Consider the following 26935-nt stretch of genomic DNA (forward strand, 5'->3'; position numbering starts at 1 on the left):
TGAAAGACAAATCTTCCAAAGAATTTCAAATCTTCATGAAAAAGTATGGAGACCCGAGACAGTCAACATAAAACTGACATAGGGAAGGAGTAGGTCCAGACTTCATGCTGTCTTTTTTAATTTTTTTGATGCGGACCATTTTTAAAGTCTTTATTGAATTTGTTACAACAGTGCTTCTTTATGTGCTTTTGGTTTTTTGCCCATGAGGCATGTGGGATCTTAGTTCCCTGAACAGGAATTGAACCCACACCCCTTGTGTTCGTGTTCGAAGGTGAAGTCTTAACCACTGGACTGCCAGGAAAGTCCTCCTGCTGTTGTTTGAATCTATTCTTTCCTCCTGCTGACAGTTTCCTTTTTTTGTCTCATATCACCCTCTACTTGTAGAAGGGTCTCTAAGCCCTTAAAGCCATATAAAAATGCTACGTTTTCTTCCACCTTGGAATGTCATCATTCCACATCATAAATGTATCACTGTAAAAAAGTGGTATACTATATAAAAAAAAATCAAGAATGTCAACAGGCTAAAGATATAGCCCATGCCAACTAACAAGTCATAATCTGGTATTTAAACTACTTGTTCTCATTACTTAAATCTGGCCTTACATGTAACACTCACTAAAAAAATGCATGTAGCTTGTCATCAAAACTGGACTGCAAGCTCTTCATGAGAGAAGCTGTGTATTAAAGTATTAGTACAGAAGATCTAAAATTTCATCTCAGGAACATACAGCAGGAATTGAATAAGTATTCTGCTGAAAGGAAAACTGGACAGAGTTTGCAATCTTAGAATAATAAGAAACTGTGTAAATTGAATTTTCTTTTTTCTCCCCTAGGATGTGCTAGAATGTAAATACAGCATGTCCACAGCTTTTGCCTTTTATCACATTATGAGATCTGTTTTTTTTCCAAAGCATTCTTATATGTGCTTTGAATTTATCTCTTCTTATACTTCCAGCATGCTGCATGTTGTTTGATGTGAAGATTGAGCCTCTCATTTTCACATTACTTTCTACAATTTTCACTGTAAGCCTATGAGTGTCCTCATTTCTCTCCAAATGTAATTTAATCTATCCATGTTATGGAACAGCGTCTAAAACACTCTTTCTTTAAAAAGTATAAACTACTAACTTCAAATTTGGATTTTTACAAATCATCTCTATTACTTTACCTGATCACTCCTAGTTTTCTATAACTACTCTTTTGTTACAATTTTTATAATTATCCCATAAGATTTATTTTATTTTTAGGTCCATATTCTGATACTCTTTCTGTGAATTTTATGTTCTGTGTCTTAAATACTCCTTCGTGATATATTTTTGATCATTTGATCAATTTACTTTGATTTTTTTTTGCATTTTCTTTATCTTGTGTATAGCATAACACACAAATGCTCTTTTTATTTAAAAATATTATCTGTGATTTTCTGCTTTATTTTGCTCCTGATTTGGATTTTCTATTTCTTTTAGTTGAAATGTTCCACTGAGGATTTAAGTATTTTTGTTTGTTTGTTTTAAGAAAAGGGGATTGTTTTCATTTTGGGTCATTTCTGAAAATGAAATTGCTTTTTCATTATTCCCAGGTAATATATTAAAATCTTGCTAGAGAGCTATTAGATTTTCTACCTTCCCTTAAAGTGCCTTTTTAAACCTAACTGTGGAGCATTCCATGTGTTGGGCAGTAGTACCCCAGTGTATAAGATCCACACTGGAGCCCTGAGACCCCCGTGTGGCTAGCAGGGCCTGAATAGGGGGCCCCAGTCCTCAAGAATCTGATAATGAGCCTCCAGTCTCAAGGCTGCAAGGATAATGGGGACTCCCGGTACCTGCTGCTCCTCTGAGATGCCCTAAGCACAGCTGGGATAGCTTCTGCCACCCAAACATCAAACTGAGTGTCTAGCCAAAGAGTGAGCTGTTGGCTTGCAGGGACCAGGGGCTGTGAACGGATGAATGAACAGGGACAGGTTGCCAAGGGATGTGGTACAGAATAGGGAGGAGTACCAGGAGTAGATCCAGGCTGGGGGTCTCCAGTGAGGACAGCTCTCCACAGCAGGCCCACATCTTTGTCTTCACCTAAAGCTGGTACTTGTGTTCAGTACCCACCCTGAGATCCAAGCAGGGACCCCTTGGCTTGTGCGTTACAGTCTTGCTTCTCAGAGTGCAGTCAGCAACAGCAGCAGCTGGGTATGTGGCCGAAATGCAGAAGGGTAAGTTCACCTTAGCCCTTATGAACCAGAATCTGTATTTGAACAGGAGATTGCACACACATTTGTGCTTGAGAAGCACTGAGTCAGAGGAGCCATTCTGGCTTTTCTCTCGACATCATCATTTGTAAGGGACATGGCCAAGGTAAACTGGCTTCCTTTTTGAACAGGCTTCATATACTCAGGTCCCCAGAATCCTTTGTCCAAAGGCCCAAGTCTACTCACTTCTAGGGTACACAGTGGGTCTTCACCAGATACATCCTCCCCTGCATCCGGGAGTGAGCAGGTGGTCAAGGAACCACTGTGACACAGTGGAAGCAGGTGGGTAGGGCTTCTAGGCTGAATGTTCATGTAAGGCACGGAAGGAGCAGAAAAGAGGCAGGGGTTGGGGGGCGGGGGGCGGACGCAGCGCCTCCAATTATACTTTAGCTCCTGGTCTCAGACAGGGTTGAGGCTACTTCTGTTCATTTATACCTGATATACCCTTCTAGTGGGGTCCAAGCAATGGGCAGGGTGAGGCTATAAAAGAATATATGATTTCTATAAAAATTTTAAATATTTGATATGAAATGTTAGGTTGGATTCCAGAATCATTTGCCTTATCCTAAGAAATTTCATCATTACAGCTTTCAGTGAAAGAATGCAATAGCTGTCATATTCTTTAGGTGTAATTTCAATCCAAGGAACCTTCTGAATGGCTATAAAAATCAGTTTTAGAATTTTTATCATCTCCTTTTTATTACAAAGCATACCACAAAAAGCAACTATCAAGACTTTGGAGAGAAAACTGATTTAAAATTATAAATACAAGTCATCATGTCTAACATAGCATCTTATAAGGAAAAGTTACTTGTGAATTTATGGTTTTCATTAAAATGTTTGACAATATTCCATTTGGAAATTCAATACTTATTCTTATTTCCAATACTTTTTATTTTTTATTCTTCTCTTTGAAATTTATTTTTCTGAAATATAGTTGATTTATAAGATGTTAATTTCTGCTGTACAGCAAAGTGATTCAGTTATACATATATATACATTCTTTTTCGTATTCTTTTCTACTATGGTTTATCACAGGATTTTTAATATAGTTCCCTGTGGTATATAGTAGGACCTTATTGTTTATCTATTCTTTATATAATAGTTTGTATCCGTTAACCCCAAATTCCCATTTCATCCCTCCGCCACTGACCTTGGTATCCGTAAGTATGTTCTCTATATCCTTGAGTCTGTTTCTGTTTCATTAATTTCTCTTCACTTAATACCAAGCATATGTATTGAATTTTTTTCACAAAAGTCCATATGGATGTCCTCAAATCCTAACTAATTTACCCATGTACCTATCATAAAAATATAACATCAGCATAATTAAGTGAAAAAAGGTGAGAAGCATGTATACTCAGCTAGACAAAAGCAAAGGGACCCAAAACAGGCAGAGTGGAGGAGGATACTCCTTTCCATCACATACAGTGTCCCTGGGTCCCAAATGTCTATCATTTCTGACTTTTATTAAAAGTTTTATCATTTTATAAAGTGGATTTCCTTCCTTTGTAAAATTTTTCAAAGATTTTTCCCCCTCAACAGATCAGCTTCAAACTTTTTAAAACACTTTCCTAACATATAATTAACATCTTCCAAAGATCCAAAAGTACTGTCAATGTGACTGAAATCAGAATGTAAATATTTTATAAACAGCTGTCAAATCTCAATCAGCAGAAAACAAAAAGCCCCCAAATTGCTGCAATCTAACCACAAGGCTATATCATTTAACTGACAGATAAGACATTTTTCGAGCTTCCGTTTTCCCATCAGCATTTTAACACCTTTCCATAGTGTGCCATTCTGGATTGTCCCTGTGACAACCGACTGGAAGATAGGATAACTGAAGCTCTCTCAGGGAGAAGCTTAGCACAGTAATTGAACTCAGTTTCATGCAACATTTTTCATACTCACTGTATTTGGAATTTCAGTTACAGGGACTAAATATTGGCATCAAGGGAATATTATCATGGCCATTAAAAAAAAAAAAGCAAACTTTTGCTTTTAGCAGTTTGATAATTTATTATTTCATTCTTTTGGTCTTCATTCAACAAAGATTTCTAATCATCTATGTGCCAGGCTTAACTAATAAATCTATGCAAGATCCAAAGGACTGGGCTCTTTCACCCATTACAACTGATAAGAAATGCCACTAGCGGGCTTCCCTGGGGGCTCAGTGGTAAATAATCCACCTGCCAATGCATGACATACGTGTTTGATCCCTGATCTGGGAAGATCCCACATGCCACAGAGCAACTAAGCCTGTGCGCCACAATTACTGAGCCTGTGCTCAGCATGTGAGCTACAACTAGGAAGCCCAAGTGCTGCAACTCCCTAAAGCCTGTGCTCCATGAGAAGCCAGCGCAATAAACCCATGCACTGCAACTAGAGAGGAGCCCCTACTCGCCAAAACTAGAGAAAAGCCCACACAGAAATGAAGACCCAGCATGGCCAAAGAAAATAAATAACATTATTAAAAAAAAAAAGAAATGTCACTAGTGAAAATACCACAAGTGGTTCCTCCAAACGATTTACTGCTCTTTTCTGTGTGCAATGCTATCTGTCCCCTTTCCCAGAACTTGTTTTTTCATCTTTTCCTCTACTTTTCTCTCGCCACCCCAACCACCATCTAAAGCAATAAGCCTTTCAGGGACATCTATAAGCACTGCTGTTTTTTTTTTTTTTGAGATATTTTACCTAAGGCATTTTCTGACTCTATATTCATTCATTCAATAAATATTTACTAAGTTTCTTGCAGGGAACCGGCTCCTTTAGAGGTACTGTAGTTCACACAGAGAGGAAGAGACTAGGGAATCCCTGCCCTCAAGGAGCTTAGACCATAAAATAAACCACAAACACATGTGAGAATTATTCATATCTTTCCTAAATCCCTCAAGCTACACAAATAAGTATTTTTTCCGAATGGGAATATTTTAATGTGCCTTAAAAATAAAACTTCCCATTTTTAAAAGGAATTAAATTTGGGTAGCTGGAACAGAGCTCATTTACAGAGAATAGTTAGTTGGATTCTTATGGTGGCTCAGCGGTAAAGAATCTGCCTGCAATTCAGGAGATGATGCAGGAGCCTAGGGTTGAATCCCTGGGGCAAGAAGATCTCATGGAGAAGGAAACAGCAATCCACTTCAGTATTCTTGGGTGGGAAATCCCACGGGCAGAGGAGCCTGGCGGACCCCAGTCCTTATGGTTGCAAAGAGCCCCACATGACTGAGCATGCACAAGCACGAGCACACAGAATAACAAGCTCTAATCCAGGTTCCCCCAGACACTAGTCTTGCACACTGAACAGATTTTGGTGCGGGAAGAACAGAAGCCAGGAGACCATCAGGAAGCTTACACAGTTGTCCCAGCAAGACTGAATGATAATCAGGGTGGTCACAGAATAAAAAGAAATTAAGACTTTCAGGATGTATTTAAAATAAAGAACAGGAACAGGAAAATAGCTGATAACTCTTTAGTTCAATGGCCATAAAGAAAAAAGTTGACTTTAGTAGACATAGCACTTCCCTACAGTAGCAATGGACATCCAAAAGGCAAGTTATTATTTTAGATTTAGAGAGTACCAGTACAGTCTCCATTTACAAATAAAGAACAAAGGTCCAGAGAGGTACAATAGCTTTTTAAAGCCTTCAAGAGCTGCTGTCACCTGCATTTCCCATTTCCTATTTTCCAGCCCAGGGACTTTTCCATTAACCAGCACCTCCTTCCCCCGACTCAGCTCAGTACCTTATTCAATATCTTGCATGACCTTCTTTGGAAAGGAATTTTATTATATAATTTATCTTCAACCTGTATTTTTTTCTGAGCCTAATGAGTGTAAAGTATTTAATATCAGGACTATAGTCTAATAGCTTAGTTTTGGTAGCCATACTTGCACCATTACTCCTAAACCTTTATTTTAAAAGAACAAAAAACAAAAGAAGAAACTTGGAATTAGTATTTCCTTTATCTGCTTTTACAAGCAATTTCAATTCATCCTGAGTCCCCCAAACCAGATTTTTCTCTTTTCTATATATGGAATAGCCTCGGTTCACTTTGTTTTATAAATGGATAATTTGGTGGAATGTCTGTATTACTGAAGAACATTCAAAGGATTAGTGTATTAACAATCCCACAGCAATAGTACAGGCTCCTGGCGTAATAATGTGAGGACCAGCATTAAGGGAGCAGAGTACAGGGCAGGGAATCTGACATGTCCAAGATCAAACCTTGCCTTTGACATTAAAGTTTTTAACATCTCAAAGCATCAGTTTCCTCATTTGTAAAATGGGGATCATAACACTTAACCCTGATGGCACTATTTGTGAAGACTAAATAAGGTATAGAAATATGTCCAGCATCTTGACCAGATATGACTACTAGAACCAGCTAATTCTCCATTTAGATTTGAGTATCACAAGACCTAACAACCTTATTGAAGTTCAATATTTGTCTCATGCAATAATAAATCTAATGGCATTTTAAAAACCCTTATGTTACTACAGTTAAGATACAAACAAGCTTTTGAAATAAAATCAACTTATCTCATATTTCAACAAATGCCTTCATTGTAATTTTGAATCTGATGAGCAAATAAGTAAAAAAAAAAAAGCATCTTTATTAAGATACACAAAATTGAGCATGATTGTATATTTATATTAAGATATATACAGTAATGATTATAAATTGTATTAAAAAGCACCAAACAAAATTCCTGTTCCTCCTTAATCTCTTCTCATAAATCAAGCCATAAGCCCCCCTTTTAAAGCAAAGATTTCAACTCATGAAAAGATCTTACCTTATAGTACCTTAGTGGAAGTTCTGAATGTCATTTATTTTGCCTCTAATTAGAACACAGGTGCTAGAAGAAAATAAGAAAATGGAGCTTACACAAAGCCAGGATCCTGGAAAAGGGAAAGTCAACTATTACACACAATGACTTGAAGAAATATAAGAAAATTACAAAATTTTGTAGAAAGTGATTTCATATATCATGACACAGGTGGTCAGACTTGTTATTGACAAAGGAAACCTACCTATTGACTTTGGATGAAAGGCTTTCTACAGTTTCACCTCTCATACCTGCCAAAGCTCCAGACACAAAGAAAGGCATCAGGTAAGAAGGAAACAAAAGTTGCTTATCCCTTATTTTACGTGTTAGTGATGGTATCTTACTTTTTCAGTAAATGAGTCAGCACTGTCTAATTAGAAGTTCTAGTCCATTATCTTCTTCCAGACACTATTGGGAGTATATACATACTATTATCTTATGACTAGCTAAATTCCAACACAGAGATAGAACCAAATCTTTATAAACTGAACTATAATTGACATACAATATCCTATTAGTTTCAGGTGTACAACAGTGATTCACTATTTGTACACATTATTTGTACATTATCTATGCCATTAAGTATAGATACCATCTGTCATGGTATCTAGAGTTGATACCATGGTATCTAGAATTGATGCTTTTAAACTGTGGTGTTGGAGAAGACTCTTGAGAGTCCCTTGTACTGAAAGGAGATCCAATCAGTTCATCCTAAAGGAAATCAGTCCTGAACATTCATTGGACGGGGATGCTGGGAAAGATTGAAGGCAGGAGGAGAAGGGGACAGAGGATGAGACGGTTGGATGGCATCATCGACTCAATGGATATGAGTTTGAGTAAACTCTAGGAGTTGGTGATGGACAGGGAGGCCTGGCATGCTGCCGTCCATGGGGTCGCAAAAAGTCTGACAGGCTGAGCGACTGAACTGAACTGAAACTGAACTGAACTGAACCATCTGTCATGGTACAAAGTTGTTACAATATTATTGGTTGTATTCTCTATGCTGTACATTGTATCAATGTGACTTACTTATTTTACAATTGGAATTTTTAACCTCTTAATCTTCACTTATTTCATCTGTTTTCCCATCTCTCTCCCCTCTTGTAGCCATCAATTTGTCTTCTGTATCTATGAGTCTATTTTATTTTGTCCGTTTATTTGCTTTTTATACTCCACATATAAGTGAAATCATATGGTATTTATTTTATTCTCTCTGGCTTATTTCCCTTAGCATAATACCCTCTAGGTCTACACATGTTGTTACAAATGACAAGATTTCATTCCTTTTTACAGCTGAGTAAGATTCCAGAATACCGCATCTTCTTTATCCACTCTTTTATCAATACAGAGTTCAACTGCATCTATATCTTGGCTATTGCAAATAATAGGGATGCATATATCTTTTAAAATTAGTGTTTTTGTTTTCTCTGGATAAATATCCAGAAGTGCAATTGCTGGATCATAAGGTAGTTCTATTTTTAATTTTTTGAGGAACCTCCATATTGTTTTCCATAGTGGCTGCAATTTATATTCCAAGCAATAGGGTACTAGGGTTCCTTTTTCTACTCATTCTTGCCAACACTTGTTATTTTTTGTCTTTCTGATAACAGCTATTCTGACAGGTGTTAGGTCCTATCTTAGTTTTTGGTTTTCTTTTTTTTTTTAATGTGGAATATTTATTTACTTTTGACTGTGCTGGGTCTTTGATGCTGTGTGTGGGCTCTCTCTAGCTGGGGTGAGCAGGGGCTACTCTCTAGTACAGTACACACACAGACTTCTCATTGCAGTGGCTTCTCTTGTTGCAGAACACAGGCTCTAGAATGCACAGGCTTCAATAGTTGTGGCACACGGCCTCAGCAGATGCAGCTTGCAGGCTCCTGAGCATGGGCTCAGCAGTTGTGGCACACAGACTTTGTTGTCCCAGGGCATGGGGGATCTTCTCAGACCAGGGATTGAACTGTAGGCCTCTGCATTGCAAGGTAGATTCTTAACCACTGATTTGCATATTTACCTGATAACTAGTCATGCTGAGCATCTTTTCACGTGCCAGGTGGCTACCTGTATATCTTTGGGAAAATGTCTCTTCAGGTCTTCTGTCCATTTCCTAATCAGATTACTTTTATTTTTGACATTTAGTGGTATGAGTTTTTAAAACATATTTTGGATTTCAGTCCCTTATCAGATATACTGTTTGCAAATATCTTGGGATATAATCAAATCTGAAAGAAAATCCCATAACCCCATTTTGGACACTGATATTCATAATTTTAAAGAGCACAGGGCCTAAGAATTGGGACCTGAATCTTAGAAAAGCATCTCTCTTAGAAAGCTGGCCAAGAGAAAGAAAAAGGCACCAAGTTTCTTGAGAGGAGAAGGAGGGAAATGCATTCTTATGAGGGATGTCCTTGAGGATAGAGCATCCATCCGGAAGGAATAGTAAGCACCAGAGGAGAACTTGAGGATGAAACCTGACAAGATATTATTGGATTTTTAAAAGGAGGACCTTGCAGTTTCCTGAGAGGTGAAGGTTAAGTCAAATGACCAGAGGATGAGAAGAGGCTGCAAGGTGAGAAGTAGAGGGATTTTAGGAGCATGTGTGGAGGGATTTCCTCAGCAAGGAAGTCTCTTCTGAGACTGCGACAGGATAATCTGAGAGATGGAGGAAGCTTGATTAATAATTTAGAGATAGGTTTGTATCTTACATGTCTTTTTTAAAAGTATCAATTTGCAAAGGACTGAGGAGAAAGAAAAGAAAAAGAGCCATTGGTCCTTCATAGTTTGAGAAGCACTATTTTAAAGAACATCAGCCACTTTGCCAGCTCAGCATCCCTCCCCCTCTAGTACCTCTCCCTCTGCTATGGCTCCCAGTGCTCAAACTATCCATCAGGGGACCCTCTCCTACTTTCAGCAAAAGGAGGGCACCTGACCCAAGGGATGCCTCTTAGATTGCTCTTCTCTTGGGAGCCCCAATCAGAGGAACGTGCCTGAAGGAAGGCAATGGTAGAAGCTCATCTTTAATGAGACCCATTCACTTTATGCATGGGGAGACTGAGGCTAGTGAGTCAGTGAGCAGAGGTCACTTGAGTCCAGGCTATCTTTCCCACTAATGGCTCTGCTCTGTTTAGATTCTGGCATCTCTTTAGGAAACAGTATCTCTACAATGGGAACTTCATGAGAAAAGTCAGTAGTATAGTAACATGCTCATTCCTACTAGAGGAAGTGACAGGTAAGTCATCAAACAAGGAAAACCAATCTTGCTGCCAAAAATGCAATCCATAAGAGTCTAAATTAAAGAAAGTATAATCAAGGGATATAGAGGCCTCTTTAATACTGCTTTCTGTCTCTCCTCTGAAAACAGACATTTTTCTGCTGTACGAGACATATCAGTGAGCCTGGAATTCATATTTCATCATAGATTCTTCTTTGAATCTAATGGGCCAAAAGGCAAGTACTCTGTGAATTCCACCGAGGCACAGGCCAGTCTTCTCATAGTAACTTACTAAGTGTCTTGCACACAGTAGTTTCTCAGTAAGTCTTTGTTATATGGGTTTTATCATTAAAGCTAATAAATATCCAGAACACACTTGCCTAATTTACAATTAGGAGTCCCAACACACTTATATACTGAGATTCACATCATTTAAAGTATGTAAATACATATCTTTCAAAAATTAAGTTGCATGATTAATAACCAAAAGAAACAAACATCATTCAATCATTAAGGTATATGCTAATAAAAAGACCTTCTATGCTAAATGAACCAGAGAACAATAAATAAGATTGAACATCCTGAAGTTTATCTAAGTTCCTCTAGTATTAGAATGAGCAAAGTATTCATTTTGAAAACCAGCAAGGGAACTGGCTTTCACCCTGGCTTCACATTCACTCTATTGCAAATTAATTGTATATGACATTCATTAAGGAATAAGCTTCACATCTCTTAGTATAAATGACAGGCTCTTTCAAATGCTAGCAAACATGACTTAAAAGGTTTCATAATCAAAATATGATTGGTGATTCCAGAGACTGTCGTTGTAATTACGCAGTGAGCTAAATATTTTGGAAAACAAAGAGACAGAATAATAATTATGGAAGACCAGGTGTCAGGCTCTTTTAATAGGTCAGCAAAACATGACCTTGATTTAGGATGTATATAGAGAATGGTAGGCTATTTTGATAGTATCTTTAAAGAAGCAGTTTCTATCAGCTTATCAGGTGTTTCTGGAACACAGACTCTGAGAAGACCACTCAATGAGGTAGTAGTTTTGGAGCCTTAATATGATAATTTGAGCTGTTCCATTTCCTTAAAATTTCAAATTTCCCTATTTTCTAATTATTTTGAATGTGTATGTTCTCCCATGCCTAGGAAGATGCAAAGCATTTTAATGGATGTTTTGCAGTCTAAGTAGATGATAAATGAATCTGTAGCCCTCTAATTTGGACAGCATTATACAGTATTCTTGCCTGGAGAATCCCAGGGACAGCAGAGCCTGATGGGCTGACGTCTGTGGGGTCACACAGAGTCGGACACGACTGAAGTGACTTAGCAGCAGCATACTTGCTCACAGTTTTGAAACAAACAAGTGAAGAGCAATTAAAAAGCCTCTTGATGAAAGTGAAAGAGGAGAGTGAAAAAGTTGGCTTAAAGCTCAACATTCAGAAAACGAGGATCATGGCATCCGGTCCCATCACTTCATGGGAAATAGTTGGGGAAACAGTGGAAACAGTGGCAGACTATTTTTTTGGGCTCCAGAATCACTGCAGACGGTGACTGCAGCCATGAAATTAAAAGATGCTTACTCCTTGGAAGAAAAGTTATGATCAACCTAGATAGCATATTCAAAAGCAGACATTACTTTGCTGACTAAGGTCCGTCTAGTCAAGGCTATGGTTTTTCCTGTGGTCATGTATGGATGTGAGAGTTGGACTGTGAAGAAGGCTGAGCACCGAAGAACTGATGCTTTTGAACTGTGGTATTGGAGAAGACTCTTGAGAGTCCCTTGGACTGCAAGGAGATCCAACCAATCCATTCTGAAGGAGATCAGCCCTGGGATTTCTTTGGAAGGAATGATGCTAAAGCTGAACCTCCAATACTCTGGCCACCTCCTGCGAAGAGTTGACTCATTGGAAAAGACTCTGATGCTGGGAGGGATTGGGGGCAGGAGGAGAAGGGGACGACAGAGGATGAGATGGCTGGATGGCATCACTGATTGGATGGACGTGAGTCTGAGTGAACTCCGGGAGTTGGTGATGGACAGGGAGGCCTGGTGTGCTGCGATTCATGGGGTCGCCAAGAGTCGGACACGACTGAGTGACTGAACTGAACTGAAGCTTAACTAATTAAATTCTAGTATTTGGATGAAATTAGAGCCCAAACTCTCAGAGAAGACCTAGAATATTTCCCCACTTAATTTCACAATATCTTTATTTGAAGACCAAATAACAAGTGCTTTGACAAAATTGAGCCTGACAATTTGTTTCATGGGAATAGGATAAATATAGTTTCAAAATGTAGATATTATGCTAGGTCTGGTTTGCATTCAGTATTCATGAAAAAACAGCATTCACTAAATATCGTTGTTCATTCAGATTTGTATCCTGATTTGTTTCCTTCGGAGCCCTTTTAACTTTAGCCAGCCCATCCCATCCAGAGAGAGAGAGAGAGAGGACTAATGAAAACACGCCACAGTTCTTATGAATAAAATTATTCCTTCCTTTGTAACTGAAGGAAAACAAAAATAACAGCAGGTGAAAGAGGTTAAGAGAACAAGTTGTTTCTTGTGCACCAGATTCGTTATGTTTCCCATTTGCAGAGGAGGTTCAGGGATCAAATAACTGTCTCCAGACTGACCAGTAAGAAACCGGTAAAATTGATATACAAAAGCTTGGATCTTTTCCATTTTAAATTCCACTTAACAATAGAATCAATATTAACAACAACAGCAACAACAAATATTTACTGAATGCTTGCCATATTCCAGGTGCTATTCCAAGGCCTTGACATACATCCAATCATTTCATCTTCACAGCCCTATTATTACTTGCATTTTATAGATAAAGAAACAAATGTCTGCTCGCTTGCTCTGTGTAGAACCACAGCTCTACAGAGATTATTGAGACAAAAACTTGGTGCTGAGTCATCTTTTGCCATCTACATTCCTTCACCTTTGCCCATCTTTATTTTAGCCATCCAAGTAAATTAATGTTTAACACATTAATTTAACACATTAACACAACTCCTGGTTTGAACAGTAGAGGTTCCATTGGCCCATTATTCTCTACAAGGATTATGAGAAGAGGTTTAGCTGTTTTGATTAACGGGCGTTAGAGCAGCACAGCAAGAGTTTTTGGTGGATATCAAGTGCTCTAAAACAGGCTCTACCTGGGTATTCCAGGCAGCACAACACTGTGGAAGGAAGAGATGGCAAATGAGAATGGCATCGCAGAGAAAGAAAATCACTCACTTTGGCAGTTTTTTTTTTTTTTTAAATCAGTGAGTGCTGTGTCACCCTTGACTGAAGCTTGTGAATGAATACTGTTCCTGCCACATTAGTAACCAAAGGATGTTGTGGCCATCAGGCCATCAGCCACTACAGCTGCCCCTTAACAGTGTACCCTGAGGGGATTCAGGAAGAAGAAAAGCAGAACACTGGTGTGAAATAGTTAAGGTGCATATCAAAGGAATGATTTTAATAAGCTCAGACTCTTGCAACTTCCTATACATAGAAGAGTGCTAAATTCATTACCTAGAGATGTGTATTTCTCTTTAATTAACAATAATCATTTGATGTTCTGAGTATCGAGTTACTTTCCAAAAATGCCTTTGTATCCTGGCTCCTCCGTTACCTCTTCAGAACAGTCCAACAGTGGCTGTCTCATGGGCTGAAGTCCTCAGTATGTCTGCCTAACAAAACACAATTCTCAGCATTTAGACAGTGCATTGTTTTCAGCTGATAAATGTCTGAGGAGACGCTACAAACCCAGAAGAATGGCCACTGCGCTAGCCTGGGCTGATGGAGAGCACAGTATCAGAAGTCTTCTGGGTAGGTTCCATATTTGTTATCAAGATGGTAGACAACTTGTTGGCTCATATAAGCTGATAAGCCCTCAGCCAGTGATTGGAAACATGGGCAAAGTTCAGTATTCTGGGGTAAGTGGACTGGTTAATAGTGTAGCAGGTCAGATTATTAAATCTCTTACCTTTGGAGGAGGTGTGCTGGGGTGGGGGTGGGTGGCATCTACATTTAAGAATGAGGAGAGAAAAATAGGATCTGAAGAAGTTAAACTAAAGACTGTCTCTTGCCAAGATCTACTCCAGATCTCTTGAATGTTCTCCCAGAAGCCACTAACAGAGGAATGAGTCCCATTTACTGCACAGAGACTGGGTAGGCCTGGGACTTGCGAAGTGATAGTTTTAAATTCTTACAAGTCCCTGAGCCTGAGGCCTACAGGAGTGGATATTGAGACTCTTATAAACTCTCATTACACCAAGAGTTCAAGAAATTCAAGGCAGTATCAAATGACAATTAAGTGGGAAGTATTATTTTCCATTTCAGTTTTGGCAGAGAGTCTTAATGGGAGAAGAAAATGTTACCCTCATTTGTAGAAAAGGACCACTTGTCAATCCAATTTCAGCAAACCTAATCTCATACTGCTGAGATAAAAGTGGGAGGCTGAATTCAAGTTGATATAATACACAAAACAGGGTGAAGAGTATTACTCAAACTTTGTAATTTCACTTTTTGTTCTATGGACATAGAAAAGTGACTAAAAGGAATTTCACCAATAATATTAATGTTCATTTGTTGGTTCTTTCTGTAATTAGATGTGATTTTTGTGTTCTTCTATATTTTGATTTTTTTATAAATCAGAAAAAAGTATTTAACAACCAACTAATACTTCTATAGTGGCAGTTAAATAATAGAAACTGATGACTTCTAACATCTAACTGGGATTTAGACAGTTCTTTCCGCACTAAAGCTATTTTAAAAGGAAAAGTTTTTAAAAGATATTTTTAAACATAACTCTTTAGAAAGATATATGCATATATTCTGCATAAAATGTTAAAGACATTTTAACAATTTAACAAAATAATGCATGCCTTTATAAAATTAGACTTTAAAGATTATGACTGCTGGCTGGAAAAGGCAGTTAAATGTCACTTACATTTACTGCTTTTACTAAAAGATGGAGTGAAAACTTAGAAAGCAGAAACTTAGCATAAAATGAAACATATACAACTTTAGTATCCTATAGTATCCCAGGCCTATTTTTCTCCCTGTTATGGACTGAGTTGTGTCTTTCTCAAACTAATAGGTTAAAGCTATAAGTCCCAATGTGATTTAAATAGGATCTTAAGGTTGTGGCTGTAATTCAACAAGAATGGTGTCCTTAGAAGAAGAAGTGCCTGAGTGCACTTAGAACATGTGCTCTCCCTTCCTCTCCTACCCCAAACCCCATGCAGACAAAAAAGGCCATAGGAGGACACACCGACAAGGCACTGTCTGCAAGCCAAGGACAGAGGCCTCCCCAGAAACTGACCCTGATGGCACCTTGATCTTGACCCATCAAGCTCCAGAACTAGGACAGAAGAAATGTGTGTAGGTTGAGCTACCTTGTCTGGTATTTTGTTGTACCGACCCTAGCCTAGTACACTCCCAGTGTTATATCCAGTTCTACAGTGAACAAAGCCTACAGATGATGCTGAGCTTTATCTGTAGCTCTGGCTTCTACCTTTCCTTAAAACTCACAAATTTACAGAACGTTTAAGCTGAAAAGAATTAAAGAATCACTTAGCTCAAGTCCTACCATTTCTCAATTTTGTCCTTGGCTTCCAAGTGGTGAATTTAAAATGAAATATGACCTTTGAGTAAAACATGTATGATGCCAAAAGAGAAATATCCCTCTTTGCTAACTAACACCTTTCAGTATAAGGATAAAAATCAAATGAGGACATTCCAAAACCTTAACTCCTTTCATAATACAATTAATTTGAAGGCAACTCATACCACTGGATATTGTGTAGGAACTATTATATCTTTAATTCAAAGAATGAAGGTTATTTATTGCATATGATTCACCACAATATTAAATTGGTAAGATAGAGTGATCAAAAAGTAGTTAATCTGTATAACTGGTAGAAATGAGGTAGGAAGAAAAGCCATAGGTTACAAACTTATACTTTTCCTTTTATCCAGATAAATTATTAATTTTTACCTTTTTATTCATAGTGGAGACAGGGTTATGTATGAGTTGATATATGCATTTGTGGATACACTTAGAGATCAACTTATTTCTAATGCTAAAGTACCCATGTTAACAGAATGGGAAGAATATTAAGGAGAAGGAAGCTGTTTTGCTCACCCTGGTTCTGTCATTAATTTTTTGTTCTTACATCTCAATCTCTGTCAGCCTGACTTCTAGGCTGCCTAGCAACTTAGAAACAGAATTAAATGACTATCCCTGTATAACAATACATAATAAAATAGTTTCTTTCTAAGTAATACAGCTCATTTAATAAATGAAACAATACTCAAGTTACATAAAAGGAAAAAATGATTTTATTTCCTCTCATTGTCACTCCCAAATTCAGTCCCTTAAATGTTAAATTTGATGTTTATCATTCCATGTATTTTCTCTTTTCATTCAAAATTACCATTTCCTTTACTGTTCTCTGTCACTATATTATAATGCATATTCTCTTGTCAGTAAACAATGCAGCACAACTTCCTCATCCATCCCAGTAGATCTAACACATGCTTTAAAAATTAATTAATTTATTTATTTATTTTAATTGGTGGCTAATTACTTTACAATATTGTGGTGGTTTTTGCCATACATTGACATGAATCAGCCATGGGTGTACATGTATCCCCCATCCTGAACCCCCCTCCCACCTCCCTCCCCATCCCATCCCTCAGGGTCATCCCAGTGCACCAGCCCTGAGCACCCTGCCTCATGCATCAAACCTGGACTGGTGATCTATTTCACATATGGTAATATACATGTTTCAATGCCATTATCTCAAATCATCCCACCCTCGCCCTCTCCCAGAGTCCAAAAGTCTGTTCTTTACATCTGTGTCTCTTTTGCTGTCTCGCATATAGGGTCATTGTTACCATCTTTCTAAATTCCATATATATGCATTAATATACTATTTTGGTGTTTTTCTTTCTGACTTACTTCACTCTGTATAATAGGCTCCAGTTTCATCCATCTCATTAGGGCTGATTCAAATGCATTCTCTTTAGTGGCTGAGTAATATTCCATTGTGTATATGTACCACAGCTTTCTTATCCTTCGTCTGCCAATGGACATCTAGGTTGCTTCCATGTCCTAGCTATTGTAAACAGTTCTGTGATGAACATTGCGGTACATGTGTCTCTTTCAATTAGGGTTTCCTTGGTGTGTATGCCCAGCAGTGGGATTGCTGGGTCGTATGGGAGGTGCATTTCCAGTTTTTTAAGGAATCTCCACACTGTACTCCATAGTGGCTGTACTTGTTTGCCCTCCACACCCTCTCCAGCATTTATTGTTTGGAGACTTTTTGATAGCAGCCATTCTGACTGGTGTGAAATGGTACCTCATTGTGGTTTTAATTTGCATATTTCTGATAATGAGTGATGTTAAGCATCTTTTAGTGTGTTTGCTAGCCATCTGTATGTTGTCTTTGGAGAAATGACTGTTTAGTTCTTTGGCCCATTTTTTGATTAGGTCGTTTGTTTTTCTGGAATTGAGCTGCAGGAGCTGCTTGTATATTTTTGAGATTAACTCTTTGTCAGTTACTTTGTTTGCTATTATTTTTTCCGATTCTGAAGGCTATCTTTTCACCTTGCTTATAGTTTCCTTCATTGTGCAAAAGCCATTAAGTTTAATTAGGTGCCATTTATTTATTTTTGCTTTTATTTCCATTACTCTGGGAGGTGGGTCACAGAGTATCCTGCTATGATTTATGTCAGAGTGTTTTGCCTACATTTTCTTCTAGGAGTTTTATAGTTTCTGGTCTTGCATTTAGATCTTTAATCCATTTTGAGTTTATTTTTGTGTATGGTGTTAGAAAGTGTTCTAGTTTCATTCGTTTACATGTGGTTGACCAGTTTTCCCAGTACCACTTGTTAGAGAGATTGTCTTTTCTCCATTGTATATTCTTGCCTTCTTTGTCAAAGGTAAGGTGTCCACAGGTGCGTGGATTTGTCTCTGGGCTTTCTGTTTTGTTTCATTGATCTATATTTCTGTCTTTGTGCCAGTACCATACTGTCCTGATGACTGTAGCTTTGTAGTATAGTCTGAAGTCAGAGAGATTGATTCCTCCAGTTCCATTCTTCTTTCTCAAGATTCTTTGGCTATTCGAGGTTTTTTGTATTTCCATACAAATTGTGAAATTGTTTGTTCTAGTTCTCTGAAAAATACCATTGGTAGCTTGATAGGGATTGCATTGAATCTATAGATTGCTTTGGGTAGTGTACTCATTTTCACTATATTGATTCTTCCAATCCATGAACATGGTATATTTCTCCATCTATTTGTGTCATCTTTGATTTCTTCATCAGTGTTTTATAGTTTTCTATATATAGGTCTTTTGTTTCTTTAGGTAGATTTATTTTTAAGTATTTTATTCTTTTCATCACAGTGGTGAATGTAATTGTTTCCTTAATTTCTCTTTCTGTTTTCTCATTGTTAGTGTATAGGAATGCAAGGGATTTCTGTGAGTTAATTTTATATCCTGCAACTTTACTATATTCATTGATTAGCTCTAGTAATTTTCTGGTGGTGTCTTTAGGGTTTTCTATGTAGAGGATCATGTCACCTGCAAACAGTGGAGTTTTACTTCTTCTTTCCCAATCTGGATTTCTTTTATTTCTTTTTCTTTTCTGATTGCTGTGACTGATACTTCCAAAACTATGTTGAATAGTAGTGGTGAGAGTGGGCACCCTTGTCTTGTTCCTGACTTTAGGGGAAATGCTTTCAATTTCTCACCATTGAGAATAATGTTTGCTGTGGGTTTATCATATATATCATATATGGCTTTTAATATGTTGAGGTATGTTCCTTCTATGCCTGCTTTCTGGAGGGTTTTTATCATAAATGGATGTTGAATTTTGTCAAAGGCTTTCTGTGCATCTATTGAGATAATCATATGGCTTTTAGCTTTCAATTCTAAAACATGCATTGTAAGAACTGATGAATCCATTTCAACATGGATATGCCACAATTTATTTAATCCATTTATGTTTATGGGATTAGAATCATTTCTTTTTTAATTATAAACAATTTAGCAATTATAATCCTCTGTCTCTGTACATGTATGTTAATTTTTGTAGTTATATAGTTAAAACTATAATTTATAGGTCTTAGGGTCATCACATTTATTTTAGTAGATAATGTTAGTAACTTATCAAAAAGATTTAACAATTTTGCTTCCCACTTTCCTCATCATAATTGGACATTATCTCTATTGATCAATCAATAAGTCTATCTGATTTTTGGAAAGAAAAATAGTATTCTCAGCAAAATCTCTTTATTATCTGTAGGTTCTCAGGGTCAGTCTTGTACCAAGGGCAGAGTGGAAACAATCTTTGGCCAATGTTCCAGAGCTGAGTCATAAAATGGAAATGTATGCTGAGGCACTTTAGTCGTGTCCGACTCTTTGTGACCCCATGGAGTGTAGCCTGCCAGGCCTCTCTGTCCATGGGAATTTCCAGGCAAGAATACTGGAGTGGGTTAACATTTCCTTTTCCAAGGCATCTTCCCCACTCAGGGATGAAACCAGTGTCTCTTATGGCTCCTGCATTGGCAGCTGAATTCTTTACTACTAGCACTACCTGGGGAAATGGAAATAATCCTTGGAAAAATATATTTCAGGAAAACAATAATAACTATTATTTGGAAAAAGGATTTTTAAAGGTTGTGTTGTAAAAAGTTAAAATGATAAATGCTCCTTTCAGTAAGCTGATATACAGTAAAAAAAAAAAAATATGATTTAAAAGTCACTGCTATTATTTTCCCCACAAAACCATAATTTAAAAAAATGTTTAACCCAACAAAGGGTTTCCTGTATTCTTGAAAAGTTCAAAATAATCCGCAACAAAGGAAAAGGTCCAATCTTGAGTTCCTTAATTACATAAACAATACAGTATCTGTAAAATACTATTCTTTAGCCAGACATGATTGGGTTTAGCTGCTTAGAAATATTAACCACCATTTTTTTTTCTTTTTTTTTTTAAATTTATTTTTTATTTTACAATTCTGTATTGGTTTTGCCATACATTGACATGAATCCACCATGGGTGTACATGCGTTCCCATTGAAGGTAACATTTCAGCAGACCCAATATAGGGGACTGCATTGAATCTCTCTCTCTTTCTGAAGTTAAGTTATAATATGAATAAGAAAACCAGGAAGGAGTATTTTGTATTTTTGATCAAAACAGTGTTACAGAGAATGGTCAAATTATAGTGTTTCTAGTGTTTCAAGGATCCAATTTTACTTATTTTTTTGAATACTATTATTGTTATCTTTATTTTAGTTTTTTAACATTAATCTTTATTGGAGTATAGTTGCTTTAAAATGTGTTAGTTTTTGCTGTACAACAGAATGAATCACAGAATATTGAGTAGATTTTCCTGTGCTATACAATATGTTTTCACTAGTTATCTATTTTATACATAGTAGTGTGTATATGGGAGAAAGCAATGGCACCTCACTCCAGTACTCTTGCCTGGAAAATCCCATGGGCGGAGGACCCTGGAGGGCTGCAGTCCATGGGGTCGCTAACAGTCGGGCACGACTGAGTGACTTCACTTTCACTTTTCACTTTCATGCACTGGAGAAGGAAATGGCAACCCAATCCAGTGTTCTTGCCTGGAGAATCCCAGGGATGGGGGAGCCTGGTGGGCTGCCGTCTATGGGGTCGCACAGAGTCGGACATGACCGAAGCAACTTAGCAGCAGCAGTGTGTATATGTCAGTTTCAATCTCCCAATTCATCCCACCTTCCCCTGACCTCCTTGGTATCAAGGATCCAATTTTAAAAGGAAAAATATACCTGGAGTTTAGATTTGTAAATTGATATTCTTTGGAGACCCTGCTTCGATTCTTAGGTCAGGAAGCTCCCCTGGAGAAGGAATAGGCTACCCACTCCAGTATTCTTGGGCTTCTCCAGTGGCTCAGATGGTAAAGAAACCATTTGTAATATAGGAGACCTGGGTTCAGTCCCTAGGTTGGGAAGATCCCCTGGAGGAGGACATGGAAACCCACTCCAGTAGTCTTGCTTGGAGAATCCCCAGGGGCAGATGAGCCTGGTGGGTTACAGTCCGTGGGGTCGGAAAGAGTTGGAGACGGCTGAGTGACTAAGTACAGCACAACACATTCTTTGGAGTGTTTCCATCAGGAATAAGAGAAACACCTTAAAGGATCACTAGCAAATTTGTAGTCCAACATCTCCTCCTGGTAATGACACAGCCAAACTCATCAATTAAACTTTGGAATTGATTAGATGATGAATAAATTAGTAATTATATTAGCTTAGTTTAAAGCATCTAAGGTGGATATATATGTTTTTAAAAATTAAAATAAATAATAATAAAGGCATATCTTTCTTTATGTCTAGAACTTGCTTGTTTAGAGAATAATGCTTTTCCTTTTTTCCTAGTTTTCACTTTTCATTTCAAGACTCAGGAAATTTCCATTTCGGGTCTTCAGCAAAAGTTTACCTGGACTCTGGGCAGTTGCTTCATTCAGTGCCTTGGTCTTCTCATTCAGAGCCTAAAGTTAAAGCCATCAACTTATCTCAAAGGCATGATAAAAATAACTGCACCTTATAAAAAGAGAAAGGAAATACTACAGCTAAATGATAACATGGATGTATTTTTTTTTTTAATGGAAAAATCCTTGAAAACAAAACCCCTATACTATTTAAGTCTGAGTTCTTGTCCAAGTCAGACAGGATCCTCCACATCTGATGCTCTGCTGGCGTCTCTCAGCTTCTTTCTTCTCCACATTCCCTCTTTGGGATGCTAGGTGCTTCAGAGACTCCCAAACTCCCTGTAGTTAAAAGTTATCCCTATTCATTTATTCATCCGTCTGTCTCTTCCACAAGATTGTAGGTAAGGATTCTATGCCCCAAATATGCCCTGAAGTCCACACTGCTGCCAAAATAGACACACAGCCAAGACCAGAGCAAATAATGAGGCCCTGCCTGGTCAACTCTTAACTGCAGGCACTTCTCAGAGAGAACTTCAGCTAAGTCAGACTCCTTAGGAATACAGGTGATTAAAACAAACAAGCAAGTAACAAACTTAACAACTGCAGGCAGAAACTGAGAAGATTTATAAATGCTTCTAGAAGATACAAGAAAGCAGGGCTTTCAGGGATACTGTCATGAAACAGTAAGAGTGTGGGGACATAAAGGGGACTGTCACAAGTCATTCACCACTTATAAAAGGAACCTCAGTGGACCATTAACACAATCATTTTATCTATAATTGGTATGTGTGTGTGCATCTGGAATACAATGGAAATTAACATTAGAACTCTATATCATTTGCAGTGCTGTATGCGTGCGTGTGAGCTAAGTCACTTCAGTCGTGTCCGACTCTTTGTGACCCTATGGATTGTAGCTGGCCAGGTTCCTCTGTCCATGGTATTCTCCAGGCAAGAAGAAGTGGGTTGCTATGCCCTCCTCCAGGGCAGTGTTATATATTATGCTTATTAAAAATATTGATATTTAAATACATTATAAAGTCAAATTTTGACACAACACTTTACCATTTTTATAAAAAGTAACCCTAGCTGGCATTACAGTAGAGAGCCATCTTAACTGTCTGGATTTTAATAAGTGACCAAGATGACACTGTTTCAAGAAGGCAAAATCAAGCAATTGAAGGACTCTTTATAGGTGTTTACGATTTTTTTTAGACTTCACCCAGTCCCAGGAGCGCCACAAGATTCCAGGAAGATATCTGATGCTCAGATAAATCTGGGAAATATTGGCTTAAATACTATGTTACCATTATTTTTACAACAGGATTAGTTAGAAATGTTAAAACTGAGCCTTGCCTTTGAATCTCCTCAAAGTAGATACATCCTGACTAGTTTTTCCCCATCTTGTTTGGCCAAGTGAGGTTTTCTGAGGGGAACCAGAGTAAATGCTGTATAGCACAAACAGCTCAGGATCCTCTTCTACTTCAGAACAGGAAAAAAAAAAAGGATCTATTCTTCAGTGTCTAGCCTAGCATGAAAATGAATTTGCTCGAGTCTAGATAAGTATTTCTCTCAAAACTCATAGACTCCAAAACATCATGAAAAATATATTTATCTTTCTGAAAAGGGAATAGTGCATGCTACATTGCAAAACAAAAATGAATAGATCTGGGGGAGAAAAAAATTCAATAATAATATTTAGAAATATATATTTTCAAAAACCACAATTTGAAATGAAACCATGACATTCTTAGATATACTCTTGAAAATCAAATGAGCTCCTGAAACTGTATTTAGCTAAAATTCCAATCTCTTAAATATTTGGAAAGGTCAATCTTGATATGATGAATTACAGTTTTGGCAATTCCTATAGTACAGCTGTTCTAAGGAAATATAATACTGTTGGTGGTGTAAATAACATATCTAACTGGTTTCCCTGGAGTTTTTCTTGTTAAATACCTTTTAGAAAATGCTCAAATGTCCCAAATTAATAGCTTTTCTTTCCTACTAGCTTAAGCAATGCTTTTGGTTGGTAAATGCTTAACACATACTACAGATAACAGTCCTCCTGGAGCCCAGGACCCCCAATCTATGAAGCAAATACACTAATAAAGGAGCTCCTTAAAGGAAAATCTCATTTAAAAATTATATTTTAAAAAAGCAGTTGCATGGCAAAAAGTACTCTATATTTGCTGTTGTTTCAGTTGCCCAGTCATGTCTGACTCTTTGCGACCCCGTGGACTGCAGCACGCCAGGCTTCCCTGCCCTTCACTATCATCTGGAGTTTGCTCAAACTCATGTCCACTGAATTGGTGATGCCATCCAACCATCTCATCTTGTCACCCCCTCGCCTCCTGCCCTCAATCTAAAACAAACAAACAAACAAACAAACAAAAAACACCTAGATATAATATGGTCTGGACAATGTATCCACAACCTTATAAGCACAAACACATAATCTTTAAAAAACAAAGAAAATTTAGGTTTAACCAAATGAATTTGCTGATTAAGCAGGTCTAAAACAGTCACTTTCCAGCAATTTCATACAGGTTAAGCTTGCAGATCAAAATGTTCACAGTGGTTGTAATTTGGGAACTAAATAATGGTGTATTTTTATACTTTTGTGTGTGGATGTATGTATGTGTATACCTTCTCTTATTTTCAAAATTTCACAGTGAGCACTCATTTTAAACAACATACTTTTAAACTTTTACAAGAAGACACACAGAAGCACAAATATGTAAATGAAGGGATTAAATTATTTCCTGGAGGGGAAGATAAAGAAAATGAAAAAAGGGTCTGGACTGTGATTTAGATATCATTTTCAAGAGTTGTATGTGGATTCCAACATCTCGTTATAAACTGACATGTAAGAAGGATCCTGGTTTCCCAGAGTTTAGGCAAATAAATGTTTTCTGCATACACTGTTAAAGGATTACCCTCAGTTTGGGCCCAAAGTAGGAATACAAGGTTGCCATCCATTATATGAGGGAATAGGCAATATGGTAAGGAAGCTATCTGTATTATTCATGTAGTATCATTCTTTTTTTCCACTTAAGACATTTGACTCTCCTTAGTTCATTTGTGAGTACCCAGATTAAAATCCTGAATATATCCATTGAAGTTACATTTTCTCCTGGGCTGTGTTTGTAGTTGAACAAGCAATGCCTTCTAATAAGCAAGGATTTACCCTGGTCTTCATAAAACAGAAGTAGTCCAAAGGATGCCTACAGTCCTAAGGCTAGAGAAGCTAAGAGTTCTTATTTTTTTAATTGAAGTATAGTTGATTTACAATACTGTGTTAGTTTCAGTTGTACAGCATGGTGATCCTTTCTTGTTTTTCAGATTCGAGTCCATTAGAAGGAAGTGTCACTTCTTCCACCTGGAGGGCACCCCAGGTCTGGGCCAGGGGAGGAGCTTATTTCTGGCTGATGGCTGACAGCATGGAGGGGTCCCTGTCTTCCCTTAGAAAGGTCCATCTGGATTTCACAGAAATGGTCTCATTCTGGTTACAGCCATTTTTCTGGGATCACTCTCGTCAAAGTCACAGGCAAGATAAGAAAAAAAATAAGACTCTAACAAAACTCTACTTGTTAATCATAAGTTTGTTTTCTATGTCCATCAGTTATTTCTATTTTGTGAATAAGTTCATTTGTGTCATAGTTTAGATTTTACATATAAGCAATATTGTATGATATCTTTCTCTGTCTGGTGTCATTTAATATAATAATCTCTAGATCCATCCATGTTGCTGCAGATGGCATTGTTTCATTCTTTTTTATGGCTGAGTAATACTCCATTATATATAGCTCATCTTTATCCATTCATATATATGTGTAAATGAACCTCTTTGCTGTACCCCTGAAACTAACACAGCATTGTAAGCCAATTACATTACAATTAAAAACAAACAAACAAACAAAACCTCTATCTGTTGTTAAAAACCAGCAGTAATAACTTATTTAGGAAATAGTCAACCAAATAATTAATAACACTTAAAAATAAATATTGACTTTTTCCATCTTGATATTAGAAAGAAGTGAATACTTTTCAAACTAATGGTAGAGTATTTTTATTTGAATATAAAACCTTGTATTCCATCTTGCTTTTTACAATACATTAATTCTGCTATGTTTGAAACCTTCATTGCCTTGAAAAAGATTACCTAAATTTCTGGCAATCAGGCACTCATTTAGGGATTCAAAAATACTCTAAATGTAAATATTGCTATAACCCCTGAAATATTCCACCTTTGTATGTATTAAAGCACACTGTTGGTACTTCTGTGGTGGTCCAGTGGCTAAGATTTTATGCTTCCAATGAAGGAGGCCTGGGTTCAATCCCTGGTCAGGGAACTAGAAACCATATGCCACAACTAAGTGTTCTTACGCTGCAACGAAGATCAAAGATTCCAGGTGCAACAACTAAGACTTGATGCAGCCAAATAAATTTTTTTTTTTTTTTTAAGCACACTGTTTTCCTTTAATCACAGAGGTATACTGAGAGGATACAAGTTTTGTTGCATGAGGTAACAGGTTGGCATTGTGATAACCTACGGGGTGGTAAGAATTACGGGAAATCTGAGGTACAGGTTAAAAAGGATATGGAATTTAATTAAAGATTTTATTTCCTGGGCCTAGTATAAATCTGTTCTGTGAACAAGCATTAAAATTATAGCAATTATTTCCATATCTTCCTAGCATGACTGACAATCACCATCCCATATACATAACATGATGAATCTTTAAACGCAGGTTTTTATTTTGTCAAAAATGTCATATATAACATTGTTCTTTTGCATCTTTTGCTTGTTTATTCAAAGAATATTATCTAATTGATGTTTTGATTTGATCCTTTACAACTAAACAGTTGCAAAGGATCTATATGGTTGCAAAACTGTTTTCAGGTAAGTGGCCACCTCCCCAGCTTGTGCACTGCTTCGTAAGTCAGACCCATGAGAAATTAGTTTTAGATGTGTAACTAGTCAGTTTGAGATACAAAACTCGATCTTGAAAAAAGCACCGGCCAGATAAAGGGATACTTCACTTCCCTATTCTTACCAATTTCACCTACATAGAATGCCGCATATTTCTTTAATTATTGGCCATCCCCCGAGGCATATGGACTTCCGTGGGTGGCTCAGACAGTAAAGGCTCTGACTGCAATGTA

At 37.4% G+C, this 26935-nt stretch overlaps 1 protein-coding gene across 2 annotated transcripts in view; it reads right to left on the reverse strand.

The window, feature by feature from the left end:
• LOC120860471 (muscarinic acetylcholine receptor M3) overlaps window positions 1-26935 on the reverse strand; it is a 392147-nt gene that overhangs the window by 286761 nt on the left and 78451 nt on the right. The window contains exon 2 of one of the 2 annotated variants that reach the window (XM_040236291.1): window positions 7035-7097. The gene's annotated coding sequence lies outside the window, so the exon portion shown is untranslated. Of the gene's footprint in view, window positions 1-7034; window positions 7105-26935 lie in introns of those variants that run through there. The other variant, XM_040236292.1, reaches the window with a different exon arrangement.

Source organism: Oryx dammah, unplaced genomic scaffold (genome assembly GCF_014754425.2).
Source record: "Oryx dammah isolate SB20612 unplaced genomic scaffold, SCBI_Odam_1.1 HiC_scaffold_11077, whole genome shotgun sequence".
Classification (NCBI taxonomy): Eukaryota; Metazoa; Chordata; class Mammalia; order Artiodactyla; family Bovidae; genus Oryx; species Oryx dammah.